Source organism: Malaclemys terrapin, chromosome 1 (genome assembly GCF_027887155.1).
Source record: "Malaclemys terrapin pileata isolate rMalTer1 chromosome 1, rMalTer1.hap1, whole genome shotgun sequence".
Taxonomy (NCBI): domain Eukaryota; kingdom Metazoa; phylum Chordata; order Testudines; family Emydidae; genus Malaclemys; species Malaclemys terrapin.
In genome coordinates this window covers 303,068,907-303,086,337 of record NC_071505.1, presented here as the reverse complement: position 1 = coordinate 303,086,337, position 17,431 = coordinate 303,068,907, and the positions used below count along the sequence as shown (strand labels likewise).

General features: G+C 42.3%; 1 protein-coding gene across 3 annotated transcripts in view; it reads left to right on the top strand.

The window, feature by feature from the left end:
- Positions 1-17,431, top strand: part of NBEA (neurobeachin) — an 817,568-nt gene that overhangs the window by 40,822 nt on the left and 759,315 nt on the right. The gene's annotated exons all lie outside the window — the stretch shown is intronic.

The window sequence follows — 17,431 nt, the reverse complement described above, 5'->3', positions numbered from 1 at the left end:
GTTTCAATGAAGTCAATGAAATATTATGAGTTGACCATAATACCAAATAACAAATGATAAATAGACAATAAAATGAACTAATTGGCTACCATAGTTGTTTCTACTCCCTCTATGATGAATCACAGATATTCTTTTTCATCCTAACTGCTCACCACTGTCTTTCTCCTTTCAGTCTTCCAGAATGGTCAACTGAAGCTCAACATGGTAAAAATGAGTCTTCAAAATCTGCTTCCTCCTTTATCTATTGCCTTTGGCAATTCTGCTATTCTCTCCTTCCTTAATGATCCCAGCCCTGCTTTTATCTTTTGACTCCTCGTCTCCACCTATGGTCTGCTACTGCTAAATTTATTTTCAGTTTATATATCTTATTCCTCTTTGCCCAGGTGCTAATCTGTCATTGTAATTGCTATAACTTTTCTCATCTTTCTCTCTGGCCTGTTAGATGCAGTCCTTGAACCTTCCCTGCTAATGCATTCAAAATTGTCACACTGCATTTCCCACTGCTCAGACCATATTCTGCACCTCCTTATGTCAGTATATTGACTTGAGTTTGTTCTCCTTCTCTGAGAATTTCCCTGTCAGTTAGCTTCCATCCATCTAAGCTGCCTTACTAGTGTGCCATCAGTATTGCAGTTGTATTTGTGTACTGCACCTGGACCCATCTGCTTTTCAAATATTCGGTTATTTCTTTCTTGATGCTTGCACAGTGTGTTTTTTTTAAAGTACATTTCTCATCTTAAACTTGATAAATATTTTATACCTTATGTATACCACTTATACATGACTCATAAGAGTGATGATTATTTAAAAAATAATCTGTGTATACTGATGCAAAAATAAAGTATTATGGTAGTTAGGCAAGAAAACTCCCCCTTCACAAGTGGAAGATCTCATAGTTATTAGAGGTGAAATGTCTACTTCTGTTATAGCTGCACAATTTTAACTTGTAGATATGAGAGGATAATCTAAAAGAAATGTAATGGAATTTGAGTGCATGTTTATTCAGAATTTGTAACCTTATTTCTGACAGGGATGAATTGAGAATATTTGTAGATGTCTCCAGAGTTGTACTTTTGTCTTTCTGATATAGTTCCCAACATATCTACTCTACTTCAATTGTACTCTTTTTTTTTGTTTGTTTGTTTTTGGGGACAATAAGTTCCTTTTACCGTATTGTCACGTGTAGGTCATTTTACTGGTAATTGCTTTGTAATCTTTAATGGACTTCTGTCTGCCAATCTGGTATTTGTCTGATGTCTCTTTATTTTCAGTTCTGCCTTCCTCCTGCACTTACATTCTTGTATATAATTTCTGTTGCTGTTAAGGGACTCTGGGACCATAGCCTTGGGTATTGTACTGTTTTTACTATTCAGTGCAAATGATCATTGTTGTCTACAGTAGTGTGTGACTTTCAGACTTTTATTTGTGTCTCTTCAGTGAGTTTCCAGGTACTATAGTTCACATATACCTATCTTGTAGCAATTAGGAGGAAGCAAAAATTCTAAAGTTCAAAATTACTATGAATTGTTAACTTGTTTCATAAGTATGGAGTTAAATGGTCTATGTGTTTCAGGAATGTAGATCTTAATGGCTACTGTTTTGAAACACCAGGTTGTATAATTCAAATGTATACAACTTAAGTACTGATGTATGTAATGACTATTTAATACATTGATTTCCATTTCAAATATAAAATATTTAATGCATTATTCTAAAATTCTAGTTTTGCATATAGTAATAGTTGCCTGCTTGCACCTTCATATCTTCTGATCTCAGACATCTTGGGGAATTGCATCAGCATGCTGAGGGATTTCAAGCATAACTGACATAAACAATAATGTAAACCTGACTGATTCTAAACATCCTTCTATTTTTGTTTGCACGTGCCTTTTATATGTAGCTGAATATTAGCCCTACTAAACTCTGGCTTATCTGGTGCGACTAAAGCTATGGGAGTAAAAATAAGGAAATTATAGTGTCGTTTTTTTCTCTCCTTTCCTCTCTCTTCCAATCAAACTGTTTGGGAGCACTTTTCACCATCATTAGAAACACAGTATGTGGTTTTGCTTTTTTTGTGTTCTTGGATATGTAAAATTCATCTTCAAATAGCTTTCTATTGAGGCTCCTATATTTATGAATGACTGTACGGTGAACTAGTGTGCAAGCTTTCCACATAACTCTTTAAATGTTTCTCAGTCCTAATCTGTCTTAGTTTTCCATTCCATAGCCTCTCTTGAGTAAGTACCATCTTAGTGAAATTGCAGAGTAGATTTGTGTGCTTCCGGACCATGCCTATGAAGACTTTGAACCCAGGTCCCTACACAGTTTTGCATAAAAAGGGATGAGCTCCCTCTCCTCCACCCTCCAGATTCTTCATGGATAATTGCAGTTCTCCTCAAAGCACTTTCTTTTTTCGTGTGTGTGTGTGTGTGTGTGTGCGTGTGTGTTAAACACAACTTCTGAATAGTTGAATGAGTCTTAACAATTAAGTGGAAGTATGAGCAGAGCAGCAGCTTTTTAGACCATTCATATCACCCCTTAGAGAGAGTGAAACAGTCAGTGGCTTCTCTAAAAACTGTTAGGAAAATGAACTTTTAAATATCTGACGTGAGAATTTTATTACGTCAGTTTTCTTTTAAAGAGCGGACTGTAATTCTAGTTAAAAAATTGCTTATTTCATGTTAAAACTAATTAATATAAAAAACTTGATAAAAGGGCTTTCTGTAGACAGTGAATTTTGTATTTCTTCTTGGATTCTAAGATTTTTTTGCCAGACTAAACATTTATGTATTAATCTAGTAAAATATGGTCATCTGTATGCAAATGGTCTTGTTAGCTATTAAAATCTGTCAAATCTCCACATACAGATTTAGTTTTCTCAGAAGCGTGGTGCTAAAGTGTGCACAAAATGGAGTAAAAACCAAGCCAGCTGGCTCTATGCAAAAGACACCATTGTATATCTTTCTAGTTTTATTACAGCAAGGTCATTTGGAACAGTCGCTGAGCAGTGAAACACAAAGGCGTGTAAGACACTTGAGATCCTTTTGTTTGTGCTTAATAAGCGTAATGTGAGGGCAGCTGACAGTGAAAGCAGGTGGAAATGCTGGAAGTAATTACAAGCAATGAACACAGATTTGAGAGCTGCCATAGTAAGACAGCTAGTACAACTGAGAACATAAAGATGATGCCCATCACATTTTATCTTTAACAAATATAATGTCAATATATATCTAAAGTACAGAAAATGGAAGTAAAACTCCCCAAAATCTTTATCTGCTACAAATTAGGACATTTAGTAATTAAGATCTAAAGATGTGGTAATATGTATCTGATATTGATTTATGCTTTGCAGTTTAGTATAGAATGCATACAACATAATTCTTAGCTATGATTTTGATCTGTCATATGCTGTGACAGTGCCATATGTAAAGTTCATAACTCTCAAGACTAAATCACTGACTTGCCAAAATACTCAGGGACAATGGTCAGTAGTTAAAAGAATCTCTTCTGGACAAAACATAGTTGGCAAGATAAAGCATGCTTCAAGACATAAATCGCTGTTTTTAATGTAAGTGATACTCTATGGCTAGAACTGAAGATCATTGTGAATGGGAAGAAGATAAACACCATTTTAGATGCAACTGTGGGATAGATTTTGCTAAGGAGGGTGGAGCAAGAGGTAGTCTTTCCCTTGCATCTGTTTTTCACGTGCTGTGTCATGCTGAGCTTTTTCTACCCCATTTTCTTCCATCTGTTTCATTTTGTATATTGCCAGAATTTTGATTACGAGTTCGAGTATATATGGTATTACTCATTCATAAGCTGAATTTTTTTAGTAAAAAAGGGAAGCACCAGAGAAGAGGGTCAGCTTATGAACAGGTATAGAGAGGGAGAGGTGGGACACAGCTCCTCCCCCCAACAGAGGGAGCAAGGACAGCCAGCAGAGCCAGAAGGGAAGAGGCAGGGCCAGAGACTCTCCGCTTTTGGTCACGCTGTTCTCCTCCCAGCCTCCAAAGCAGCTGCAGCTCTGAGGCTGGCAGGCTGCAGCTGTGCCGCTCGGCCCCGTCCCCCAGAGCAGGCTGTGGCTGCGCTGCCTGGCCTGCTGGAGCACACTGCGGCCGTGCCGCCCGGTCAGGGCCGTAGCAACAAAGAACGTGGCCCGCTCCGAACATATGTCCGGGCGGGGCCCCTTACAATGCAGAAACTGGAATGCGGTATTTATTTTATACAATATACAGGATTCATATTATGTATACATAGGCCTACAGTGTACATGTATTCTGTATTTACGCAAAGCGCTTATTTCGAGCCTTGTTCTCCGCAAATTGGTTAATCAATGCGTCATAGTCCAGAGATCTGGCAATCTTGTTTTCGATTGAGATAACTGCAAGTGCAGAAAGCCTGTCATCTGTCATGGTTAAGCGCAGGATATTCTTGATCAGTTTCATTCTGCTGAAGCTCCTTTCAGCACCAGCGACAGTAACTGGTGTGGTCTGATGCAAATGCAAAGATTCAGATATATCTCCTGAAGGCTGTTCTTGTATATGTACGTTAAAAAATTGTTTGCCGTGACAAGTCCTCTCTCTTTCTCGATGACATAAATAAAATGATTCAATTCCATTATGAGTTCGTTGGCATCAATGTCTCCCATTTTTCTTTCAAAATTTTAGCTGTGATTCTCCAGTTCATTTTCTCTGTGACACTGCTTCAGGCTGTTAGCGTTGTACAGAAATCCAAACAACTTATACCACTCCACGAGTTGGTCAAATCATGACGAAACAGAAGATATGGCCTGATCAGTGAGAACAAGAAAGAACTGTGATTTGAATTTTTCTTCGGCAGAAAGACGACTCGAATCATCAGCACATTCGTAATCAAATGTTCTCTTCTTACGTCGCACCCTGGTTTCTGGAAACACCTGCTCAGTACCCATATGCTCTGCTATTTCACGTGCATTTGTGACCACAGAGATATATCCTGTATTTCGATAGTCTTCCAAAAACTTCTTTGTAGCACCGATGTCTGCCTGCAGTATGTCAATTGACACATCTGGTGACTGAAATAATTTGCTGGTTTTATTGACGTGAAATAGTATATCGTACCACGTGTACACAGTCAGAACAAAAGACCACGTAGTAACATGGTCTAAAAGCGCACCGGCTTCTGTTGCTGTATTGCCATCTTTCTTTTCGAGCGCATATTCTCGCAAAGATGACAAAGCATTGCACAATTCTTCAAGGTGATAACGCAATGGCTTCACAGCATCAATTCTCGACTCCCAACGAGTGTCCGATAACCCTTTAACAGATATTGGCATATGTTCTTGAAGTATATCCCAATGTGAAGGTGAAGAAGAAAAGAAAACGTATATTCTGTTAATCAGACCGAAAAAGTCAACGGCATATTTCGATGACTTTGCTGCGTCTGAGATCACAAGATTCTAAGTGTGAGCTCCACATGGTACATACAAGGCACGGTCATTTATTTCTAGCATGTGGGCTTGAACTCCTTTATTCTTTCCTTTCATATTTGCACCGTTATCATAAGCTTGGCCTCTCATGTCAGCAATGTCTATTCCTAAGTTGTTTGCCTTTTCAAGAAACGCTTCCAATAAGCCCTCGCCAGTTGTATCATGAACATTAAGAAAACCAACAAATGCTTCACGAATATTGACACCATCTTCACCGTTGCATTCAACAAAGCGTAACACCACAGACATCTGTTCTTCTTGTGACACGTCGGGAGTACAGTCCAAAATAACTGAATAATACTTTGCGTTTTTAAGCTGCGCTATGTTGGCCTCTTGAATGTTACTGGCAACAAGTTGAATCAGCTCGTTTTGGATCTGTGGACTGAGGTACTGAACAGGTCTCTGCCTTCTTAATCCTCTGTAAAAGTTCGCTGAGGACAGTATCATACTTTGCAAGCAATTCAAACAGTCCCAAAAAGTTGCCATTCGAAGGATCGCCGAGCTTTTCATTACTTCCTCGAAATGCCAGGTTTCTTTCAGACAAGAAAATAATGACATCAACCATGCATTTGACAACATTTCTCCAGAAATGTTCCTTTCAGAAAAGCCTGCAATTCGAGTTGGGCAATAGATGTACGGTTTACTATGCCTGACCGAAGGTCAAACCATTTAACCATACAGTCTTGATGACCTTTGCCTGTTTCATGCTGCTGAAGTCTTTTTGACAGTGCTTTCCAAGCAGATGTTGCATGACGTAGCGGTATGTCGCCAGTGCCAAATAATTTACAACAAAAACAAAAAATGGCATCTTTCTGAACTGAGTAAATTAACCATGAACATCTTATTTTCTCGCCATTTGCCAGGGTTCAATAGAAATGAGTACTTGTGAACCTCTGTCTTTCCTCGTTAAATGGAAATTCGTAACTTTCATTCTGCTTCAGTGGGCTACGTGCAACAATGTCACACACTTGCCTGTCCGATATTATAGACGGCCAATCTCCTGGATCATCAGTCAGTGGTTCAGATTCAGATACTTCTTTCCCGGCAGCAGCTGGAATATCTGTCACGGTTTGTTTGGTAGAACTGGCTTCACCTTCGACCTCACTTGAAGCACTTCTGGACACAATTCTTCGCTGCTAGCGCTGTCCGTTTCATGTGCCTGTACCTGTACGTTGGATTGCAGCGCAAAATACGTTGACAACTTTGGAATTTTCTCAAGTTCCTTCTCGGCATCTTTTGCTGCCTTTCGTTTACTAGCTCCGCTCTTATACGTTCTCTTAGACATCACAAAGCACGCTTCTGCATTGGAAACGAATCGTTTCAAATGATAAAAAATTAAACAACTAAATTAATAACATTTATCCGCCGACCGCCATTATGAACGCAAATACACATTCTTTGAGTCCAACTAAAATTCGAAACTGACTGACAGACAACTGATGTAGCCAATAGCATTATGATGTATCATAATGACTTCACGGTTTTGTCAGTAAAACCGACATGGATTGTGCAATAGCGTCAATAAATGTCACTTACCTAGTTATACCTTACCTTTTTTTTGCCACTTTTAGGGGCCCCCTTCCTTGCGGGGCCCCCTCTGGTCGGAGGGTACGGCGGGTGCTCACTACGCCTCTGCGCCCGGTCCAGCCCACTGGAACGTGCTGTGGCCACGCCACCCGGTCTGGCCCGCCAGAGCAGGCTGTGGCCGTGCTGCCCAGCTGCCGGAGGAGCTCCAGCCAGGCCAGAGACATCCTCCCCTGGCCCTCCCCAGATAAGGTGGGAAGGGATGGGATGGGGAGAGTGGGGGTCCCAGGCTAGGGGTGGGGTCATGTGGGGGGTGGTCACAGGGGTTACTCCTCTGACCCCCAGCTTCTTCCCACCCCCCACCAAAAAAAATTTCCCCACCAGTTGCTGCTCCGGCCTGTAAGGGTAAGCAGCTGGCGTACCGGGACATTTTGTTTAATTAGGTTTACTTCCGTGCCTGCGGACACTTGAGGTAAACAAACCATCTCGGCCCACCAGCAGCTTATCCTGATGGTCCTGGAGCCAAAGTTTGACCCCTGAATTATAGGGTTGGCTTATGAATGGGTCATAAAAATTTTCCATTTTTACTTATCCATCTTGGGGGTGGGGGGGTCGTCTTATAAACAAACTGGCTTATGATCTAGTAAATACGGTAATTCTTTGCTTCTCCCTTATAGATTCTAGGACTGGGATGGGACCTCGAGAGGTCAAGTCCAGTCCTCTGCCTGCATGGCAGGACCAAATACTGTCTAGACCATCCCTGATAGACATTTATCTAACCTACTCTTAAATTTCTCCAGAGATGGAGATTCCACAACCTCCCTAGGCAATTTATTCCAGTGTTTAACCACCCTGACAGTTAGGAACTTTTTCCTAATGTCCAACCTAGACCTCCCTTGCTGCAGTTTAAGCCCATTGCTTCTTGTTCTATCCTTAGAGGCTAAGGTGAACAAGTTTCCTCCCTCCTCCTTATGACACCCTTTTAAATACCTGAAAACTGCTATCATGTCCCCTCTCAGTCTTCTCTTTTCCAAACTAAACAAACCCAATTCTTTCAGCCTTCCGTCATAGGTCATATTCTCAAGACCTTTAATCATTCTTGTTGCTCTTCTCTGGACCCTTTCCAATTTCTCCACATCTTTCTTGAAGTGCGGTGCCCAGAACTGGACACACTACTCCAGCTGAGGCCTAACCAGAGCAGAGTAGAGTGGAAGAATGACTTCTCGTGTCTTGCTCACAACACACCTATTAGTACATCCCAGAATCATGTTTGCTTTTTTTGCAACAGCATCACACTGTTGACTCATATTTAGCTTGTGGTCCACTATAACTCCTAGATCCCTTTCTGCCGTACTCCTTCCTAGACAGTCTCTTCCCATTCTGTATGTGTGAAACTGATTTTTTTTTTTCCCCTAAGTGGAGCACTTTGCATTTGTCTTTGTTAAACTTCATCCTGTTTACCTCAGACCATTTCTCCAATTTGTCCAGATCATTTTGAATTATGACCCTGTCCTCCAAAGCAGTTGCAATCCCTCCCAGTTTGGTATCATCCGCAAACTTAATAAGCGTACTTTCTATGCCAATATCTAAGTCGTTAATGAAGATATTGAACAGAGCCAGTCCCAAAACAGTCCCCTGCGGAACCCCACTCGTTATGCCTTTCCAGCAGGATTGAGAACCATTAATAACAACTCTCTGAGTACGGTTATCCAGCCAGTTATGCACCCACCTTATAGTAGCCCCATCTAAATTGTATTTGCCTAGTTTATCGATAAGAATATCATGCGAGACCATATCAAATGCCTTAAAGTCTAGGTATACCACATCCACAGCTTCTCCCTTATCTACAAGACTCGTTATCCTATCAAAGAAAGCTATCAGATTGGTTTGACATGATTTGTTCTTTACAAATCCATGCTGGCTGTTCCCTATCACCTTACCACCTTGCAAGTGTTTGCAGATGATTTCCTTAATTACTTGCTCCATTATCTTCCCTGGCACAGAAGTTAAACTAACTGGTCTGTAGTTTCCTGGGTTGTTTTTAGTTCCCTTTTTATAGATGGGCACTATATTTGCCCTTTTCCAGTCTTCTGGAATCTCTCCTGTCTCCCATGATTTTCCAAAGATAATAGCTAGAGGCTCAGATATCTCCTTTATTAGTTACTTAATTACTCCTTAATTACTCCTTGAGTATTCTCTAGGATGCATTTCATCAGGCCGTGGTGACTTGCAGGCATCTAACTTTTCTATGTGATTTTTAACTTGTTCTTTTTTTATTTTATCTGCTAAACCTACCCCCTTCCTATTAGCATTCACTATGTTAGGCATTCCTTCAGACTTCTCGGTGAAGACCGAAACAAAGAAGTCATTAAGCGTCTCTGCCATTTCCAAGTTTCCTGTTACTGTTTCTCCCTCTTCACTAAGCAGTGGGCCTACCCTGTCTTTGGTCTTCCTCTTGCTTCTAATATATTGATAAAAAGTCTTCTTGTTTCCCTTTATTCCTGTAGCTAGTTTGAGCTCATTTTGTGCCTTTGCCTTTCTAATCTTACATCCTTTGTAATCTGTCCTAGTTTCCATTTTTTATATGACTCCTTTTTATTTTTTAGATCATGCAAGATCTCGTGGTTAAGCCAAGGTGGTCTTTTGACACATTTTCTATCTTTCCTAACCAGCGGAATAGCTTGCTTTTGGGCCCTTAATAGTGTCCCTTTGAAAAACTGCCAACTCTCCTCAGTTGTTTTTCCCCTCAGTCTTGATTCCCAGGGGACCTTACCTATCAGCTCTTTGAGCTTACCAAAATCTGCCTTCCTGAAATCCATTGTCTCTATTTTGCTGTTCTCTTTTCTACCCTTCCTTAGAATTGCAAACTCTGATTTCATGATCACTTTCACCCAAGCTTCCTTCTACTTTCAAATTCTCAACAAGTTCCTCCCTATTTATTAAAATTAAGTCTAGAACAGCTTCCCCCCCAGTAGCTTTTTCAACCTTCTGAAATAAAAAGTTGTCTGCAATGCAATCCAATCCAAGAATTTGTTGGATACTCTTTGCCCTGCTGTGTTATTTTCCCAACATATATCCGGATAGTTGAAGTCCCCCATTACCACCAAATCTTGGGCTTTGGATGATTTTATTTGTTTAAAAAAAGCCTCATCCACCTGGTTAGGTGGTCTGTAGTAGACTCCTAGCATGACATCACCTTTGTTTTTTAACCCTTTTAGCCTAACCCAGAGACTCTCAACACTTCTGTCTCCTATGTCCATCTCTACCTCAGTCCAAGTGTGTACATTTTTAATATATAAGGCAACACCTCCTCCCTTTTCCCCCTGTCTATCCTTCCTGAGCAAGCTGTATCCATCCACACCAACATTCCAATCACGTGTATTATCCCAGCAAGTTTCAGTGATGCCAACAATGTCATAGTTGTATTTATTTATTAGCACTTCCAGTTCTTCCTGCTTATTACCCATACTTCTCGCATTCGTATATAGGCATCTAAGATACTGGTTTGATCTTTCCTCCCAGTTTTGTCCTGACCCTTCTTTCTCTCTGCCAATATAGCCCACACTCCCTCTCGTTTCTGACCCATCTCCCAAGTCTCCATGTTCCCCAATTACCTGCGGGCTTTGCTCACCTGTCCCCGTCGAATCTAGTTTAAAGCCCTCCTCACTAGGTTAGCCAGTCTGTGTCCAAATAGGGTCTTTTCCCTCCTCGAAAGGCGAACGCCATCTCTGCCTAGCAGTCCTTCCTCGAATAGCATCCCGTGGTGTAGGAAGCCAAAGCCCTCCTGGCGACACCATCTTCGCAGCCAGGCATTCACCTCCATGATGCATCTGTCTCTGCCCGGGCCCCTACCTTTGACAGGAAGAATCAAAGAGAATACCACCTGCACTCCAAACTCCTTCACCCGTACTCCCAGAGCCCTGTAGTCACTCTTGATCCGCTCAGTGTCACACCGCGCAGTATCATTTGTGCCCACATGGATGAGTAGCATGGGGTAGTAGTCAGTCAGAGGGCTGGATAATCCTCGACAATGCCTCCGTAACGTCTCGGATACGGGCTCCCGGCAGGCAGCATACCTCCCGAGATGAAATGTCAGGGCGACAGATGGACGCCTCTGTCCCCCTCAGCAGAGAGTCTCCGACCACCACTACCCTACGTTTCCTATTTGCAGTGGTTGCAGCAGACCTCCCAGCCTTAAGGGTACGAGGCTTCTCATCCTTTACTGTAGGGGGTGATGCCTTCTTGATACAGGAAAGAAGAGCATAACAGTTACCTATTACCACAGCGGGAGGGTTCGGAGCAGTGGAGGAGCACTGCCTGCTGCCAGTAGTAACCAGCTGCCAGTGTCCACCATGAGCCATCTCCTCCTCTACCAGTGGTGTATCAGCAGTCCTGAGAGATTCCACCAGCAGGCACCTTTCACATTGGATGGTCCCCCCAGCCTGGATATCAGTAAGTGGAAATTGCAAGTTAGTCTCTGCAAAACCACACCAGGATCTGGGTAGAAGCATCCATGCTCAGGCGCTCTGTCTGGCTACAGGCGCAGGTGGAGGAGACAGAAGCAGTGCTGGCACAGGTGTTGCGGGTCTTCCTAACCATCGTAAGCCTCCCTCTGTCAAACTCCCATCTGCAGCCCCCCTGCCCGCTGAAAGGGTTGTTTAAGCAAGAAGTTTTGGGTTTTAAGGGAATAAAGGGAAAACAGATAGAACCGGCAAGGGACCCTCGCCCCTTCCAAACTCCCTTGCGAAACTCCCTGTCAGCAGCCCCTGTTCGCAAAAGCCCCCTGGTCGCTTGTGCGTTGCTTTATAAAGCCCTGGCCTGTATGAATGCCCTGCCCACTGATTAAGGCTCAGCCACTTACCAGAGGCTTCTAGCTTTCAAACCTTCCTTTGAAGCTCTCACCTTCCAACTGCTAGCCACAGCACACGGTCCTTCAACCAACCAACCAAACAGACTGACAAACACAAGCTCAGCACACAGCAAGTAACCCCCAAACACAAACAAACACACGCTACAGACAGTCACTTACCCCAAAAGGTGCTGTATTGCTCCTCCTTCACCTGGAGAACTCCCTTGCACAAGTATCATGTGTATAGTCTAGAGATAAGTATTTGAAGTCAAATGAAGCCAACTTTCTTGTATGGCACACTGCATCACAGCATTGAGACAACCTACTGGCTTATTACACTTAAAATATTAATAAATTTTGCCCAAAGAAGATTGCAACTGTAACGTTCATGTAATATAGTTTTGTCTATTGAAGTTTTTTAAAAAGCAAATTTAAAGGGAAAATCCATAATGTGGAACCATATTGATTGACAAAGTCATACACTCACACAAGGAAATGCCAGAATTCAGGTTGCCTGTGCATCCTCTGATACCCTGGTGCAGAGGATGCATGATGATAGTCATTAATAACTTGATCACATATTGTATTTTTCCATAGGACCCATGTCTCACTGTGCACAGGATGGATGGAGCTCAGGGAATGAGTCAGGTTGGTTTAGTGATTCAAGCTATTGTCTGTAGAACCCCTGCATTGTTGTAGAAGTTGAAAGATGTGTACTGAACGAGGAGCGGGGAGGAAGGCTGCAGGAAGGGTTTATCTACATGTGGACATCTGGGAAGGTAAATCTTAATTAACTAATGATGTGCATTTGAAGTGGATCAATTAAACCACATTAAACCTGTGTGAACACCCTCATTCAGAATTAAAGTGGGCTTATTTCAGTTTAGTTTTTGTGAAATAAAATAAACCCAATTAAAGCCACTTTTATTCTGAATAACTGCCAGCATGGTTTAACTAATCCACTTCAAATTCACATTTTTAATTAAATTGGATTAATTTTTCTGGACATCCATGTGTAGACAAGGCTGAAGAGTGTGTTGTCTTGTAGTTAAGGCAGTGGAATATCATCCTAGAGTATTGTGGGAGAGGTAAAGGTTGAATACGAAGTTCCCATGTGATTCTCAGAAAGGCACTTAAACGAAGCTCTTCACAGGTGGCTGTGTTTTGTGTTCTCATTTTCTGGGTACCCAAACTGAGACATGTGGGTCCAGATTTGCAGAAATACCGAACACTTACAACTGCAACTGAAGTCAATGGTAGCTATGGTTTGAATGTATAATTTGTGGAATAAAGCAGTGGTTCTTTTTTAAAAAAAAAAAAAAAAAAAAAAAAAAAAAGCATGTGATCATACAATTGAAGACTATCATGCATAGACAGAATGGGGCTGAATTAAAATTAAGTAACCTTAATTCTTGCACTTCCTAACTTTTGAGTTCTTTGCATTCCTAACATTCTTTTAAGTACATTGTTTTGGTATGCAATATACAAATAGCTACTGTTAGTAAACGTTTAAATGAACCATTGTATAAGGATAACACTGAATGTTCCTGTTGAATTCAATAGCAGCAAATTCACTTTATCTAAACAACTTACAGTACAGCTGCCAACTTAATTGAAACATTTTGTATTTAGATTTACACGTTGTTTGAGGTTCTCTAGAATCAACTTAACTTGCTGCCATTGTTGAGATGGGCAGAGATCCTTTCCTGCCTTGGATCTCTGCTTGGTGTATGTGAGCAATAGTATGGCTTTAAAGGCAATCTTTGTTTGTTACACCTTCAGCTTGCCACTTACACTGGTGAAGGAGGTGGCATAAAACATGCATATTTCGTTTCACACTAGTTGGGAATCTCCTATGCAAAGAGAATTCCCACCAGCTTTTTAAAGGTATTTGACTTCTTTGTGGTGATACAGTGGTGCAAATAGTCCAGAGCAGGTGCCAATAATCTGGTCCATATTTTTGGAATCCATATTAAAAACTGGCTAAAGTGCCTTCATTATAAATTAAAGAATGTTTAAGAATGCAGATTGTCAAACTGGATGACCAAATGGTCTCTCCTCGTCATATCTGTGATTAGAAGTTGTATCCCTAAAGTTGTTTTATTCTCAGATAAACAGGGTGACCAAAGTCATATAGTCCCTTATGAAAATTTTACCCTATATCTCTACGTTGCCAAAAGTGGAAACATTCCACTGATATCAAGAGAAATTCTCAGTTTGATTTATCTGTTCTTCACATTGATTTTATACAAGCAATCTTTTAGTTGGTTCTTTAGACTGAAAGATGAGGTACAGGTCTACTAAGATGGAGATGACTCTGATATACAAAATATATTATATGATCTAGAACCCATGGTTGTGGCAAATAATAAACATTAACTTGTTCCTCTTTCTGTTGCTCTAAGTATTGAATAAAAGTTTGTTTAAAGTTTATACTCTACAACTATTTGGTTACCCTAGCTTAGAGGTTCTTAAACCGTGGTCTGCAATCTCCATTCAGGTGGTCCATGGATAGTTCCCTCTAAGATGCGCGCCTGGACAGCTGCACACAAGAGAATGAAAGGCTACCCACCTAATTAGTGGAGCCACGTAGGCGTGGCTACACTAATTTGGTGCCTGGACCTTGGAGAAGATGCACATGTAAGGTGAGGTGGTGGCCTTGGGGAGAATGGGCGCAGTGGGGTGAGAAGAGGGGGTGGGGTGAATTTGGTATGTGCAGGGCTGCGGCGGCCAAAGAGGTGACTTTCCCCAGCTCCAGAGCTGTGGCTATGGGGGGAGAGACCCCCCCCTCCTTCCCAGCCCCAGTGGGGGGGAGAGGGCAGATCCATCGCATTAGAAAGGTAAAACTACTGATATTAAAATGAGTTGTGTGCTTGTATTTGTAGAACAAAAAAGTTAATTAAGGGATTTTTAATATAGCGCTTTTATCCAAAGCGCTTTACAATAATTAGCTAACGGTGCAAACAACATTTGGAAAGATCATTAAGCAGTCCGCCAAGCAATTTTCAAGTGGTCCGTGGAAAAAAAAAAGTTTGAGAACCACTACCCTAGCTACTTCTGTTTATCTGTGAATAGCAGTATCTTGCACACATGCATGATTTTAATATTTCCAGTTTTCTTGTTCTGAAGTTTTTTGTGTTAAATCACAATTAATTTCAGATGTGAATGTTATTTTAAATTGCAAAAGCTTAGATAAAAGGCCACACCAGTTAGAGGTCAGCAGCAAACTCAAGACTTTCTACAGACAGCACATACAATTTACATAATTTGATCATGTAATAGACACTTTTTTTTTCTTTGCGAGGCCATACAGGGTGCCAATATACTACAAAGATGAAAAATCTTGACTGAGTGACTTCATGCACTATGATAGGATTTTATTCTTGGGGCTTCATTTATTCAATACTTATATGGGACTAAAAATCTTAGCTTTGCCTGAGTTAGGCCTGGTCTACACTATGACTTTAATTTTGATTTAGCAGTGTTAAATCAAATTAACCCTGCACCCGTCCACACAACGAAGCCATTTATTTCGAAATAAAGGGCTCTTAAAATCGATTTGTGTACTCCACCCCGATGAGTGGAGTAGCGCCAAAATAGATATTATCATTTTGAATTAGGCTTAGTGTGGCCGCAATTCGATGGTATTGGCCTCCGGGAGCTGTCCCACAGTGCACCATTGTGACCGCTCTGGACAGCAATCTGAACTCGGATGCACTGACCAGGTAGACAGGAAAAGCCCTGTGAACATTTGAATTTCATTTCCTGTTTGCCCAGCGTGGAGAGCACAGGTGACCACAGATAGCACAGCTCATCAGCACAGGTAACCATGCAGGCCGATAATCGAAAAAGAGCACCAGCATGGACCGTACGGGAGGTACTGGATCTGATCGCTATATGGGGAGAGGATTCAGTGCTAGCAGAACTTCGTTCGAAAAGACAAAATGCCAAAACTTTTGAAAAGATCTCCAAGGGCATGATGGAGAGAGGCCACAATAGGGACTCAGATCAGTGCCGCGTGAAAGTCAAAGAGCTCAGACAAGCCTATCAAAAAACAAAGGAGGCAAACGGTCGCTCTGGGTCAGCCGCGGACATGCCGCTTCTACGCTGAGCTGCATGAGTTCTGGGGGGGCCGCCACCACTACCCCACCTCTGACCGTGGATTCCGAGGCGGGGATAATCTCATCAGCTACACCTGAGGATTCTGCGGACGGGGAAGAGGACGACGACGAGCTTGCGGAGAGCACCCAGCACTCCGTTCTCCCCAACAGCCAGGATCTTTTTCTCAGCCTGACTGAAGTACCCTCCCAACCGTCCCAAGCCAGTATCCAAGACCATGACCCCATGGAAGGGACCTCAGGTGAGTTTACCTTTTTAAAATATAAAACTTGTTTTAAAAGCAAGCGTTTTTTAATGATTACTTTGCCCTGAGGACTTGGGATGCATTCGTGGCCAGTACAGCTACTGGAAAAGTCTGTTAACGTGTCTGGGGATGGAGCAGAAATCCTCCAGGGACATCTCCATGAAGCTCTCCTGGAGGTACTCCAAAAGCCTTGCCACAAGGTTTCTGGGCAGTGCAGCCTTATTCCGTCCTCCATGGTAGGACACTTGACCACGCCATGCTAGTAGCAAGTAATCTGGTATCATTGCATGACAAAGCCTGGCAGCATATGGTCCCGGTGTTTGCTGGCATTCAAGCAACATCCGTTCTTTATCTCGCTGTGTAATCCTCAGGAGAGTGATATCGCTCATGGTAACCTGGTTGAAATACGTGAATTTAATTAAGGGGACAGAAGTGGCCGTTCCTACTGGGCTGTTTGCCTGTGGCTGAAAAGAAATCCTTCCCTGCAGTTAGCCAAGCGCGGGGGAGGGGGGGCGGAATTGGCCCTGAGCTTTTCGCGGTTGGCTAGCAGGGATCTTCCCTGTTACCAGCCACGTGGTGGGGGGAGGGGTACAGCGATCATCCCAGAGAATTGGATGGGGGGGGGGGTTAGTTTGTTTTCTGCTGCTGAAGGTTAACAGGAAAACCGCAGCAGTCAACAGGCTTTGCTTGGTATGTGGGAAAGGAGGATGCAGAAGCCGAAAAACAATGGCTTACCATGGCCACATGCAAGCTGAATTCTGTTGCCCGGACCTGCGTCTGTGATCTCTATCAGCAAAGCCACAGGCACTCAATATTAAGATGGAAAATGCGACCTTGTACTGAAATCACATGTGCTATGTAATGTGAATAGTGTTGTTCACCATGAAAGAGTATAAGCATTGTTCTGTAAAATGTATCATTTTAAAAACTTCTCTCCTTTTTTTCAACCCTCCCTCCAGCAGCTGCAAATTTTTCAAGCCTCCCTCCTCCGTCCCGAAAGCTATCTCAGATAAGGCGGTGGAGAAAGAGGACGCGAGATGAGATGTTCACGGAAATAATGGAATGCACCCGCAATGAAAGAGCTCATTTGAATGAGTGGAAGGACACGGTATCTAAATTTAGGAAAGATGCCAGTGAACGTGAGGTCATGAGGGACGCTCGAGATGAGAGGTGGCAGGCTGCAACGCTGGGGCTGCTGCGTGATCAAACGGACATGCTCCGGCGT